Below are 12,681 nucleotides of genomic sequence, written 5' to 3'. Positions count from 1 at the left end.
TCATGGATACTATTTGAGTTCTTAACCCACTGAGCCACAAAGAGAACTACATGACTGGTTTCTTTCATGTAGTATAATATTTTCAAGGATCACCCATACTGTTACATGTATCAGTATATCCTTCCTTTTTTTTTTAATTGAGGTGAAACAACATAAAATCTATCAATCATTTTAAAGTATAAAATTCAGTGGAATACAGTACATTCACAATGTTGTATAACTGTTAACAACTGTCTAGTTCCAGAACATTTTCACCACCTAAAAAGGAAACCCTGTACCTATTAAAGTCACTCCCCATCATCCTCTCCCCTAGCCTGTAATTTGGCTGCCACTAATCTGCTCTTTGGATTTGCCTATTTTGGGTATTTTATATAAATTGAATCATTCAAGGTGAAATCTTTTGTGTTTGACTTCTTTTATTTAGCTTATGGTCTTCATTGTACATCCATGTCATAACATTTATATTATTTCATTTTTTAAAGTGACAAAGTAATAGTCCAGCCAATGAATGAATATACTGTTTTATTTATCCATTAATCAGTTAATTATTCATATTAAAAAATTGAAGTATAATTGACTTACAGTATTATATGAATTTCATGTGTACAATAAAGTGATTCAATATTTTTATATACTACAAAATGATCACCATAAGTCTAGTTACTTTTTGTCACCATACAAAATTATTTTAATATTATTGACTATACTTCCTATACTGTACCTTACAACCTTGTGACTTATTTATTTAGTAACTGGAAGTTTGTACCTCTTAATCTTCCTCACCTATTTCATTCCTCCCTTCCACCCCTCTCTCTTCTTTGGCACCTCCAATTTTATCTCATCATCTATGAGTCTTTTTCTGTTATGTTTGTTCTTTTGTTTTGATTTTTATTTTCCACTTTTAAGTGAAATAATGTGGTATTTATCTTTCTCTAATTTATTTCACTTAGCCTAGTTCTGTCTAGGTCCATCTGTGTTGGCACACATGGCAAGATTTCACTCTTTTTATGGTGGAGTAATATTCCATTTTAGATACATACTGTGTTTTTATCCATTTATCTGTCAATGGGCATTTAGATTGCTTCCATATGTTGGCTACTGTAAGTAATGCTGCAGTGAGTATAGGGATGCATATAGCAAAATGTGTGATTTTTTTCAAAAAATAGCCAGAAGTGGAATTACTGGGTCATATAGTAATTCCGTTTTTATTTTTTTGAGGAACCATCATACTGTTTCATTAATGGATACACCAATTTAGATTCCCACCAAGAGTGAACTAGGGTTTCCTTTTCTGCACATCCTCTACAATGGTTATTTGTTTTCTTTTTGATAATTGCCATTCTGGCAGATATGAATTGCTGTCTCATTGTGGTTTTGATTGGCATTTCCCTGATAATCAGTGATGTTGGGCCTCTTTTCATGTGTCTGTCGGCTATCTGTATGTCTTTGGGAAAATGTCTATTCATGTCCTATACTTATTTTTAATCAGGTTGTATGTTTTATGATGTTGAATTGTATGCATTTTAGGGGTATATTGTTTTCAAATAGCTTCTCCCATTCACTAGGCTGCCTTTTTGTTTTGCTGGTAGTTTTCTTGGCTGTGCAAAAACTTTTCAGTGTGATGTAGATCTATTTGTTTTTAATTTTGCTTTTGTGTAACTTTCCTGAGAAGACCTATCCAAAAAACATTGCTAATACCAGTCTCAAAGATCACACTGTCTATGTTTTGTTCTAAAAGTTTTATGGTTTCAGGTCTACATTTAAGTCTAAAATCTGTATGGAGCTTTTTTGGTATATGGTGAGAAGAAATACTTCAGGTTGATTCTTTTGCATATTGCTTCCCAGTTTTTCCAACACCACTTATTGAAGAGGCAATAAGTGTATGGGGTGAATTGGCCATACAAGTGTGGATTTATTTCTAGGCTCTCTAATCTGCTCTTATGTCTGTTGTTCCATGTATCTATTTTTATGCCAGTACTACACTGTTTTGATTATTGTAGCTTTGTAGTATACCTCAAGTTTGGGAGTTTGATACCTCCAGCATTGTTCTTCTTTCTCAACATTATCTTGGCTATTTGGAGGTTTTTGTTTGTTTCTGGACAAATTTTAGAATTATTTGTTCTAATTCTGTAAAAAAATGTCATTGGTATTACATTGAATCTCTGGATGGCCTTGGGTAAGATGATCATTTAAGCAATATTAATTTTCCAATCCGTAAATATATCTTTACATTTGTTGTGTTATCTTCAGTTTCTTTTATCAGTGTGAAAGTTTCTTATGGTTTTCCAAGTACAGAAGTCCTTGGTTAGACTTATTCCTAGATATTTATTCTTTTTGATACAATTGTAAATGGGATTGTTTTCTTAATTTCTCTTTCTGATTGTTTTTAGTGTATAGAAGTGCAAACAAATTTCTGTATATTAATTTTGTTTCCTGCAATGTCACTGAATTTATTGATGAGTTTTAATAATCTTTTTTTTTTTTTTTTTTTTGCATTTTTAAGATTTTCTATATGTGGTATCATGCCATCTGTAAATAGTGGCAATTTTATTTCTTCCTTTCTAATTTGGATTCCTTTTTTTCTTTTTGCTTTTCAGGGTCACACCTGTGGCATATATGGAAGTTCCCAGGCTAGGGTTCGAAGCAGAGCTGCAGCTGCAGGCCTATGCCACAGCCACAGCAACACAGGGTCCGAGCCACATCTGTGACCTACACCACAGGTCATGGCAATAGTAGATCCTTAACCCACTGAGCAAGGCCAGGGATTGAACCTGTGTACTCATGGATACTGTTGCGTTCATAGCCCACTGAGCTGTGATGGAACTCCCATAATTTGGATTATTTTATTTCTTTTTCTTGTCTGATTGCAGTGGCTGGGACTTCCAATACCATGTTGAATAAAAGTGGTGAGAATGGGTGTCCTTGCTCATAATCTAAGAGTAAAATGCTTTCAGCTTGTTACTATTGCATATGATGTCGGCTGTAGGTTTTTCCTATATGACCTTTATTACGTTGAGGTATGTTCTGTCTATACCCACTTTGTTGAAAGATTTTTATAGTAAATGGATGTTGAATTTTGTCAAAGGTTTTTTTGCATCTATTGAGATGATCATATGATTTTTACTCTTTTATTCTTTAATTTGTTATTGTGGTGGGTATGTCACATATTTGTGATTTGTGGATATGGAACCATTGTTCCATCCCTGGGATAAATTGTGCTTAATCATGATATACAGTACTTTTTTTGTGTTGTTGAATTAGGTTTTCTAGTATTTTGTTGAGGATTTTGAATTTAATTTAATTTTTCCATTTTTTTGGCCACCCTGTAGCATATGTAGTTCCTGGGCCAGGAATCAGAACTGAGCCACTTTTGGGACCTAAGCCACAGCTGCAGCAGGGCTGGATCCTTAATCCACTGTGCCAGCCCAGGGGTTGACCCTGTGTCCCATTGCTCCCCAGACACCACCAATCCCATTGCACCACAGCGGGAACTCTGAGGACTTTTGTATTTATGTTTATCAGTGATATTGGTATGTATTTTTCTCTTTCTTTCTTTCTTTCTTTCTTTCTGGGGCCACACCCAAAGCATATGGAAGTCCCCAGGCTAGGGGTCGAATCAGAACTGTAGCCTCTGGCCTATGCCACAGCCACAGCAATGCAGGATCTGAACCACATCTTTGACCTACACCACAGCTCATGGCAATGCTGGATCCTTAACCCACTGAGTGATGCCAGGGATTTAACCTTCATCCTTAACTAGTTGAGTTTGTTACCGCTGAGCCACATCGGAAACTCCCAGGCTAAATGTTTATTGATTTTGTTTATCTTTTCAAAGAATCAACTTAGTTTTGTTGATATTTTCTATTGTTTTGTAAGTTTCCATTCCATTTATTTCTCTAATCTTTATTATCTTTCTTTCCTTCTGGTAGCATTTCATTTTGTTAACTTTTCCTTTTCTAGTTCCTTTAGGTGTAAGGTTAAATTGTTTATTTGAGATTTTCCTCATTTCCTGAGGTATGCTTGTAATGCTGTGAACTTTCCTCTTGGAACTGCTTTGACCATGTTCCAAAGATTTTTTTTTTTTTTTAGGGCCACACCCATGGCGTATGGAGGTTCCAAGCTAGGGGTTGAAATGGAGCTACAGCCACTGGCCTACACCACAGCCACAGCAATGCCAGATGTGATCTGTGTCTGTGACCTACACCACAGCTCATGGCAACACTGGGTCCTTAACCCACTGAACAAGGCTGGGGATCTAACCTGTGTCCTCATGGATACTAGGCAGATTTGTTTCCACTGAGCCATGATAGGAACTCCTGTTCCAAAGATTTTGATTCATTGCATTTCCGTTTTTCATTTGCCCCCAGATAATATTTGGTTTCTGTGACCAAATATTGGTTGGTTGTTTATTAGCGTATTGCTTTTTTGGGGGGGGTGTTTTTTAGGGTTGCACCGGCAGCGTATGAAAATTCCCAGGCTAGGGGTCAGATTGGAGCCACAGCTGCTGGCCCACACCACAGCCACATGAATGCAGGCTCCGAGCCTTGTGTGTGGAGTCTACACCACAGCTCATGGCAACGCTGGATCCCTAACCCACTGAATGAGGCCAGGGATTGAACCTGCATCCTCTTGGATACTAGTTGGGTTCGTTTCCACTGATCCATATCAGGAACTCCCTATTAGAATATTCTTTAGCCTCCACATATTTGTGAAGGTTTTTTTTCCAGTTTTTTTTTTTTCTCTTGTAGTTGATTTCCAGTCTCATAGCACTGTAATCAGACAAAATGCTTGATATACTTTCAGTCATCTTAAATTCATTGACATTTATTTTGTGACCTACCATTTAATCTGTTCTTGAGAAAGTTCCATGTGCAATTGAAATGAATGTGTGTTCTGGTGCTTTTGGATGATATGTTCTGTGTATATCTAATAAGTACATCTAAACTAATGTGTCTTTTAAGACCTGTGTTTCCTTAGTGATTTTTCTGCCTAGATGATTTTTCCGTTGATGTAGGTGGGGTGTTCAAGTCCCCTACTACCTTTGTATCTGTTGGTATAGTCCTTTATGTTTGTCAATATTTGTTTTATGATATTAAGTATTCCTATATTGGTTGACTATTTTTACAGCTGTTATATCTTATTTTTAGATTATGTAATGTTCTTGTCTCTTGTTACAGTCTTTGTTTTAGATTCTATTTTACTATTATATATATATATATATATATATATATATATATATATATATGTTCCACATATATAGCCACTTCAATTTTTATTTTCATTTCCATTTACATAGAATACCTTTTCTGTCCTTTCACTTTTAGTCTATATGTGTCTTTAGATCTGAAGGAAGCTTTTTGTAAGAAGCATTTTTCATGGTTCTTTTTAATCCATTCAGCCACTCTGTCTTTTGATTAAAGCATTTAGCCCATTTTCGTTTAAAGTAATTATTGATGGGTATGTACTTACTGTCATTATTATTGTTACTGGTTGTTTTTTAGTTCTTTTTTATTCCTTCTTCTTTTGCTCTTTTCCCTTGTGATTTGATGACTATATTATTATTGTTGTTACTGTTATTATTAGTTAACAACCTTTTCTGAATTTTATTTACTTTTGTTTTTGTTGTTTTGCTGCACCCGGGACATGCAGAATTTCCTGGGCCAGGGGTTGAACCTACATGACAGTAGTGACCAGAGCTACAGCAGTGCCAGCACCAGATTCTTAGCCCACTGCAACATGAGGGAACTCCCAATGACTACCTTAAATTTTATGCTTGGACCCATTTCTGTGTGTGTGTGTGTGTGTGTGTGTGTGTGTGTGTGTGTGAGAGAGAGATTTTTAGTGTATTTTTGGTGTACATGTGAGCCTTGTGGTTCATGTATAACAACCTTTATGTATATGGTTATTTTAAATTGATGATCTCTTAAGTTTGAATGCATTCTTTTTTTGAAATTAGAGTTTTGTTGATTTACAGTGTTGTGTCAATTTCTGCTGTGCAGCTAGTGACCCATTCATACATATATGCACATTCTTTTTCTCATACTGTCTTTCATCATGTTCTACCCCAAGAGATTGGACATAGCTCCCTCTGCTGTACAGTAGGACCCCATTGCTTATCCATGCTAAATGTAATAATTTGCATCTACCAACCCCTAACTCCCCATCCATCCCATTTCCTCCTGCCTCTCCCCTGGCAACCGCAAGTCTGCTCTCCATGTCTGTAATCTGTTTCTGTTTTGTAGATAGGATCATTTGTGCTGTATTTTAGATTCCACATATAAGTGATATCATATGGTATTTGTCTTTCTCTTTCTGACTTACTTCACTTAGTGTGAGACTCTCTAGTTGCATCTGTGTTGCTGCCTATGGCATTATTTTGTCCTTTTTTATGGCTGAGTAGTATTCCATTATATATTTTTATAACAACCTTTTAAACCTTGAAAGGATTAAAAAGATGTATTCCACTACATCTTTTTAATACTTTCATCTGTTGATGGACACTTAGGTTTTTTCCGTGTCTTGGCTATTGTGAATAGTGCTGCAGTGAACATAGGGTGCATGTATCTTTTTGAATATAAGTTTTGTCTGGATATATGCCCAGGAGTTGGATTTCTGGATCATATGGTAGTTTTATATTTAGTTTTCTGAGGAACCTTCATACTGTTTTCTACAGTGGTTGTACCACTTTACATTCCTACCAACAGTGAAGGAGGGTTCCCTTTTCTCCACACTGTCTCTAGCATTTGTTATTTGTTGACTTGTTAATGATGCACATTCTGACCATTGTGAGGTGGTATCTCATTGGAGTTTTGATTTGTGTTTCTCTAATAATTAGTGAATTTGAGCATTTTATTCATGTGCCTACTGGCCAAAGATATGTATTCTTTGGTGAAATGTCTATTTAGGTCTTTTGCGCATTTTTTGATTGGGTTTTTTTTGTTGTTGTTGTTGTTGTTGTTGAGTTGTAAGAATTGTTTATGTATTTTGGTGATTAAGCCCTTGTCTTTTGCATCATTTGCCAAGATTTTCTTCCATCCTGTGGGTTGTCTTTTCATTTTTTAAATGGTTTTCTTTGATGTGCAAAAGCTTTTGAGTTTAATTAGGTCCCATTGGTTTATTTTTGCTTTTATTGTCATTATTCTAGAATATTTTCATTATTCTAAAGATGTTGGCTTGATTTATGTTAAAGAGCGTTCTGTCTATGTTTACCTCTAGGAGTTTTATAGTTTCTGGCCTTAATTTGAGTTTATTTTTGTGTACAGTGTTAGAGTGTTCTAATTTCATTCTTTTACATGTAATATCCAGTTTATTTATTTATTTATTTTTCCTGGCAGGACTGGGTTTATTTACTGCCTCTGGCATGGAGCCGGGTCAGCCTGGGGCCTGCACAAGTTCCCTCCAGCTGAGCCCTTCCCCTTCTTCCCCACTCACAGTGCCATCTCCATCCCTGGGGTATACCTTCTCAAAGCCCGTACCAGACTCTGGTTTGGGGGCAGAGGCAGAGAGAGATGGTCAGGGTGCCCTGCAGGGCCGTGTTCAGCTCCACCCTGTATCCACACCTCCATCCCAGGGGGAAGAGAGTGGTGGGATAGAGCAGAGGAGGTGGAGGAGATTGCCACCTCTACCCTAGGGGCTGAAAGGAGCTGGGAGCTCTAATCTTAAACTCCTCAGGAGACCAGCAGATTCTGAAGTACCCTTCTTCCAAGGGCTATCCTTTCTCCCCAGGGATTCCTTTATCCTCAGCTCCAGACCACCTCTTCCTTCAAAGCCCCTATAGCCCTTCCCCTTTAGAATAAATTAAGGAATCTCCAGCTTCCAGTATTCCAAGGGTGGGAGGGAAGAAAGGTATGAGAGATCTTGGGTCCGAAAAAGGGCCACAGCCCCTTAGGCAGGGGATGAGCACAGGGCTGAGTCCATATCTGTCACAGTTGCAGGCCTCACACCTTCAGAGTCCAGATGGTCACAGGGACATGTGCTTGGCACTTTAATGGACAACTTGTGGCTGGCATAGTGGTGCACGATTTCAGGGATGCTGATGAAAGGCGGGCTGTTGTGTTCCTTGGTCCGGGACAGCTTCTTGTACTTGAAACCCTGACTGCTCCTGAGGGACATTCTTGCTGGTCTCACTGTTGCGCACCAGGTAGCTGGCTTCCTTGCACAACTGGAGCAAGTTCTTGGCATCTGTTTGACTTATGGCCCCATGGTACCAGTTGGTTTTCCAGAGTCAGTGCTGGTCTCTCCACTCCCCCAGGGGGCTGCTGGGCTCTGTGCTTAGGGACTTGGCTGACTTGGAGTTCCCTGCAGAAAGCCAGGGAGGGAGCTGGCCCTTCTCCTTCTGGCCAGGTGACAGGCAGCTCTTCTCACATCCTTCAAACTGAGCAGCAAAGGCTTTGGAAATCTGCTCCTTCTTCCATTCCCAGGGCTGGTCATACTCCCCGGGGGGCCTCTAGTCCTCCTCAGTCAGGTGAGACTCCTGGGGCCACCCTCTGAGGTGGCCCTCTTCTCTGGCTCATAGAGTGTGTCATACAGAGTCACGGGCTGAGCTGCTGCCTCCTTGGAGACCCGGATCTCAGCTATCATCTTTTGGGCCTTATAAGGGCTCCATGTGGCGGTCATTTTAAGGGAGCTTCACTGGGGCTCCTGAAGCTCTTGCTGGGCCTTCACCAGTCTCCTGAACCGGTCCACATGGTCTTCCAGGATTGCCAACCGGTCACTGCGGGCGGGAGGTCCAGATATCTGTTCCTCAGGAGGGGGCGTTGGGGGGGGCAGGGGTCTCGACCTGAATAAGTCGATGTGAGGGCGAGCCATGGTGTGGAGGCGGCCTGGGTCTGGGGACATTAGGGGTGGCTAGAGTAGCAGAGCTGGAAGGCCCCCCGGAATAGGGTTTTCCAAAGTCATGCTTCCTTTGCAGGTGGTAGACGGCCAAGGTGTCCAGGGGTGGTGCAGGGGTGGGGGCGTGGCTGGGGAGGGTTCGGGGTCGGTAGTCTGGCTCGGGGGTGGGGGTGGGGGGAAGCTGACTTCCCTTGTGCCCGCAGAAGCCTAGGTGCTCTGGAAGCCACTTGGCCACTCTGGCTGCTACCATCCTTTCTTGGGCTGGCTCCTGCACCCCCAGCATCCTTGCGTAATCTCCTCTGGCCGCCCCCTGCCTTCCCCTGTGCCCACAGCCAGGGGCTGGAGCCAGCCAGAGGAGCTCCACTCAGTAACATGGGACCAGCCAGCTCAGCACTGCTTATTGAAGAGACTGTCTTTCTTCCACTGTATATTCTTGTTTCCTTTGTCATAGATTAGTTGACCTTAGGTGCTTGTGTTTATTTCTGGGCTTTCTATCCTGTCCATTGATCTATATTTCTGTTTTTGTGCCAGTATTATACTACTGTTTTGATAACTGTAATTTTGTAGTATAGCCTGAAGTCAGGGAGCCTGATTCCTCCAGTTGCATTTTTTTTTTTTCAATATTGCTTTGGCTATTTGGGGTCTCTTGTGTTTCCATTCAAATTTTAAAATATTTTGTTCTTGTTCAGTTGTTGTTGGTAATTTGATAGGTATTGGATTGATTCTGTAGATTGTGTTTGGTAATACAGTCATTTTGACAGTATTCGTTCTTGTAATCCAAGAGCATGGTGTATCTTTCCATATGTTTTTGTCATTTGTGGATTCTTTCATCAGCATCTTATAGTTTTCAGAGTACAGTTCTTATGTCTCTTTAGTTTTATTCCTAGGTATTTTATTCTTTTTGATGTGATCGTAAATAGGATGATTTTCCCTTGAATGCATTCTTAACAGCTGTGCATTTTTACTTCCCACCTATCCTCTGCCCTCTTCCTTGACATTTAATGTTTTTGAAGTCGTATTTTACAGGTTTTGTTTTTGTTTTGTGTATCCCTTAACTACTTACTGTGGATAAAGATTATCTTACTACTTTTGTTTTTTAATCTTCCTATTAGCCTTATAAGTGTTTGATCTACTACCTCTACTGTATGTTTGTGTTTACCAATGGAATTTTTCCTTTTGTAATTTTCATATTTCTTACTGTAGCCTTTTCTGCTTAGGGAAGTCTCTAACATTTCTTGTTAAAGTCATTTGTTGATGCTGAACTCTTTGCTTGACTATAAAACTGTTTTTCCATCCTTCAAATCTGAAGTCTTGCTTGGTATACTCATTAATCAGTTGATGGACATTTGTATTGTTTCCACTTTTGGCTGTTACAAATAGTACTGCTGTGGACATTTGTGTACAATTTTTTTGAGTGGATGTATATTTCCATTTCCCTTGGGTATATATCTAAGAGTGGAATTACTGAGTCATATGGTTACTCTATTTTTAACTTTTTGGGAAACTGTTTTCCAGAGTAATGTCTGAGGGTCCTAATTTTTCCCCATTCTTCACAACACCTGTTGTAATCTCTCATTTTGATTATATCCATCCTAGTGGGTATGAAGCAGTATCTTATTGTGGTTTTGACTTCCTTAATGACCAGTGATGTTTAGTATCTTTTCATGTACTTATTGGCCATTTAAAAAAATCTTCTTTATAGATGTCTTTGCCTACTTTTAGATTGAGTTGCCTTTATATTATTGAGTTTTACTAGTTATATATTTTGTATACAGGTATCAGATTGGATTTGTGATTTGTAAATATTTTCTCTCATTCTGTGGATTGTTTATTCACTTTTCATGATGGTGTTCACTGATGCAGAAAAGTTTTAAATTTTGATGTAGCTCAATTTATTTTTTTCTTAAAAAAGACACCAATTTCTTAAGCAATAAAGCTTATGCTTTAGTGTCATATCCATGAAACACTGCCTAACCCAAGGGTGTAAAATTTTATATCTGTTTTTTTCTGAGTTATATTGTTTTAGCTCTGACATTTAGGCCTTTGACCAACTTTGAGTTAATTATGTGTTATGTGAGGCAGATGTCTAACTTCATTCTCTTTCATGTGGATGTACAGTTTTTCTAGCACTCTTTGTTGAAAAGACTTTTTGATTACTATTGAATTGTTTGGATACCCTTGTTGAAAAAAAAAGTTCATTGTTTGGACACCCTTGTTGATAATCAGTTCAACGTTGCTATAATGGCTTTACTGGAATTGCAGCTTTATTCTGTTAATGTATATGTCTTTCCCTGTGTAAGTGTCACACTGTTGTGATTACTATAACTTTGTAGTATCTTTTGAAATTGGGAAGTGAATAAACTTGGTCATCTTTTAAAACATGATTCTGGTTACTCTGTGTCCTTTGAATTTTCATTCAAATACTAGGATCAGCTTGTCAATATCTGCAAAAAGCCAACTTATATTTTTATAATGATTGTGTTGAATCTGTGGTCCAGTTTAGGGAGCATTGCCATCTTAATCATATGAAGTCTTCTGATTGATGGACATGAGATGTCTTTCTGTTTATTTAAATCTTTAATTCCTCTCAACAATGATTTGTAGTTTTCTCTGTACAAATCTTATGCTTTTTTCAAATTTATACCTAAGTATTTTAGTCTTTTTGATGGTATTTTTACGTACAGTTTTTTTCTTAGTTTCATATTCAGAATGCTCAGAGCTATTATATATAAATACAGTTGATTTTGCATGTTGGTTTTGTATCTTGCAATTAGTTTTAATCTATTAAATTCTTAAGATTCTTCTCAAATATCATTTTCTCTATGAAGGAAAATTTTCATAGATCCTTATTGACTGAATTAGGTTACCCTTCTTTATGTTGCTTTAAATCCCTACCCATTCCCTCATTTTATAGTATGCTTCTATACTATTTTGCTATTTATAGCTTTATTTCTAGACCTCTTATCTAAACTATTAGATTGGTTTTCAGTCCCACTGTTTTTGTTTGTTTGTTTGTTTTGCTTTTTAGGGCAACATGTACAGCATATGGAAGTTCACAGGCTAGGGGTCCAATCAGAGCTACAGTTGCCGGGCCTACACCACAGCCACAGAACATGGGATCTGAGCCACATCTGTGACCTACACCACAGCTCACAGCAATGTTGGAATCTAAACCCACTGAGCAGGGCCAGGAATCGAATCCATGTCCTCCAGAATACTGGTCAGTTTCATTATTGCTGAGCCACAAAGGGAACTCCTTCAGTCCCACTGTTATAACATAACCTGTGTGCCACACTTAGTGAAAAGTTTTGTCCCAAATATTTCTTGCTAACAGTAGTTCGAAGTACTGAAGTTTGTGAATGTTTTACGTATTACTTAATAACTAATGCTTTTTTCCTTTTTTAATTTACTAAATGAATTTTATTACATTTATAGTTATACAGCAATCATCATAACCAAATTTTATAACATTTCCATCCCACACCCCCAGCATATCCCCCCACCCCCCAAACTGTCTCCTTTGGAGACCATAGTTTTTCAGTGTCTGTGAGTCAGCATCTGTTCTGCAAAGAAGTTCATTGTGTCCTTTTTTCAGATTCCAATGTCAGTGATAGCATTTGATGGTGTATCACTGTCTGACTGACTTCACTTAGCATGATAATTTCTAGGTCAACCCATGTTGCTGCAGATGCTGTTCTTTTTTTCCTTTTGATGCCTGAGTAATATTCCAATGTGTATATGTACCACATCTTCTTTATCCACTCCTCTGTCAATGGACATTTAGGGTGTTTCCATGTCTTGGCTATTGCATATAGTGCTGCAATGAACATTGGAGTACATGTGTTTTTT

The 12,681-nt window shown here is 38.3% G+C and overlaps 1 protein-coding gene and 1 pseudogene across 1 annotated transcript in view; one reads left to right on the top strand and one right to left on the bottom strand.

Annotated features, from left to right (window-relative positions):
- The window catches only part of RIMS2 (regulating synaptic membrane exocytosis 2), a 613,799-nt gene that overhangs the window by 47,031 nt on the left and 554,087 nt on the right, over positions 1-12,681 (top strand).
- On the bottom strand, positions 7,909-9,347 carry LOC102165294 (annotated as a pseudogene).

Source organism: Sus scrofa, chromosome 4 (genome assembly GCF_000003025.6).
Source record: "Sus scrofa isolate TJ Tabasco breed Duroc chromosome 4, Sscrofa11.1, whole genome shotgun sequence".
Classification (NCBI taxonomy): domain Eukaryota; kingdom Metazoa; phylum Chordata; class Mammalia; order Artiodactyla; family Suidae; genus Sus; species Sus scrofa.
Note: the sequence above shows the minus strand (reverse complement) of the source record. Positions and strands in the feature narration are given on the sequence as shown.